The sequence below is a fragment of the Triticum aestivum genome, chromosome 7B, assembly GCF_018294505.1.
Source record: "Triticum aestivum cultivar Chinese Spring chromosome 7B, IWGSC CS RefSeq v2.1, whole genome shotgun sequence".
Taxonomy (NCBI): domain Eukaryota; kingdom Viridiplantae; phylum Streptophyta; class Magnoliopsida; order Poales; family Poaceae; genus Triticum; species Triticum aestivum.
Genome location: NC_057813.1, coordinates 196,134,747 through 196,137,229, shown reverse-complemented (window position 1 = coordinate 196,137,229; position 2,483 = coordinate 196,134,747).

Here is a 2,483-nt window from a genome sequence, read left to right as displayed (position 1 = left end):
TTGCGACTTAGAGTCATCCGGATCAGTGTCAAAGCTTGCATCAACATAACCATTTACGACGAGCTCTTTTTCACGTCCATAAACGAGAAACATATCCTTTGTCCTTTTTAGGTATTTAAGGATGTTCTTGACCGCTGTCCTGTGCTCCACTCCAGGATTACTTTGGTACCTCCCTGCTATGCTTATAGCAAGGCACACATCAGGTCTGGTACACAACATTGCATACATTATAGATCCTATGGCTGAAGCATAGAGAATTACTTTCATTTTCTCTCTATCTTTTGCAGTGGTCGGGCTTTGAGTCTGACTCAACTTCACACCTTGTAACAAAGACAAGAACCCTTTCTTTGACTGATCCATTTTGAACTTCTTCAAAACTTTATCAAGGTATGTGCTTTGTGAAAGTCCAATTAAGTGTCTTGATCTATCTCTATAGATCTTGATGCCCAATATATAAGCAGCTTCTCCAAGGTCTTTCATAGAAAAACTCTTATTCAGGTATCCCTTTACACTATCCAGAAATTCTATATCATTCTCAATCAACAATATGTCATCTACATATAAGATTAGAAATTCAACAGAGCTCCCACTAACTTTCTTGTAAATACAGGCTTCTCCAAAAGTCTGTATAAAGCCATATGCTTTGTTCACACTACCAAAGCGTTTATTCCAACTCCGAGAGGCTTGCACCAGTCCATAAATGGATCGTTGGAGCTTGCACACTTTATTAGCACCCTTTGGATCAAAAAAACGTTCGGGTTGCATAATATACAACTCTTCTTCCAGAAATCCATCTAGGAATGCAGCTTTGACATCCACTTGCCAAATCTCATAATCATAAAATGCAGCAATTGCTAACATGATTCGGACAGACTTAAGCATCGCTACGGGTGAGAAAGTCTCATCGTAGTCAACTCCTTGAACTTGTCGAAAACCTTTCGCAACAAGTCGACCTTTGTAAATAGTAACATTACCGTCTGCATCGGTCCTCTTCTTAAAGATCCATTTATTTTCTATGGCTTGCCGATCATCGGGCAAGTCCACCAAAGTACACACTTTGTTCTCATACATGGATCACATCTTAGATTTCATGGCCTCTAGCCATTTCGCGGAATCTGGGCTCATCATTGCTTCCTCATAGCTCGTAGGTTCATCATGGTCTACTAACATGACTTCCAGAATAGGATTACCATACCACTATGGTGCGGATCTTACTCTGGAAGACCTACGAGGTTCGGTAGTAACTTGATCTGAAGCTTCATGATCATCATCATTAGCTTCCTCACTAATTGGTGTAGGAATCATGAGAACTGATTTCTGTGATGAACTACTTTCCAATAAGGGAGAAGGTACAACTACCTAATCAAGTTCTACTTTCCTCCCACTCACTTCTTTCGAGAGAAACTCCTTCTCTAGAAAGGATCCATTCTTAGCAACAAAGATTTTGCCTTCGGATTTGTGATAGAAGGTGTACCCAGCATTTTCCTTTGGGTATCTTATGAAGACGCACTTCTCTGATTTTGGTTCGAGCTTATCAGGTAATAAGCATCATAACCCCAAACTTTAAGAAACGACAACTTTGGTTTCTTGCCAAACCAAAGTTCATAAGGCATCGTCTCAACGGATTTTGATGGTGCCCTATTTAAAGTGAATGCAGCCGTCTCTAAAGCATAACCGGAAAATGATAGCGGTAAATCAGTAAGGGACATCATAGATCGCACCATATCTAATAAAGTACGGTTACGACATTTGGACACACCATTTCGCTGTGGTGTTCCAGGTGGCGTTAATTGTGAAACTATCCCATGTTGTTTCAAATGAAGACCGCTATGTCTTGAGCTTGCGTTGGTTTTCCTTGAAGAGGAAAGGGTGATGCAACAATAGTAGCATAAGTATTTCCCTCAGTTTTTGAGAACCAATGTATCAATCCAGTAGGAGGCTCCTCACAAGTCCCACGCACCTACACAAACAAACAAGAACTCGCAACCAACGCAATAAAGGGGTTGTCAATCCCTTCACGGCCACTTGCAAAAGTGAGATCTGATAGAGATAATATGATAAGATAAATATATTTTTGGTATTTTATAATATAGATTGGAAAAGTAAAGATGCAAATAAAAGTAAATAGCAAACTTATATTATAAGAGATAGACCCGAGGGCCATAGGTTTCACTAGTCGCTTCTCTCAAGATAGCATAAGTAATACGGTGGGTGAACAAATTACTGTCGAGCAATTGATAGAAAAGCAAATAATTATGAGATTATCTAGGCATGATCTTGTATATAGGCATCACGTCCGTGACAAGTAGACCGACTCCTGCCTGCATCTACTACTATTACTCCACACATCGACTGCTATCCAACATGCATTTAGAGTATTAAGTTCATAAAGAACGGAGTAACACATTAAGAAAGATGACATGATGTAGAGGGATAAACTCATGCAATATGATATAAACCCCATCTTTTTATCCGCGATGGCA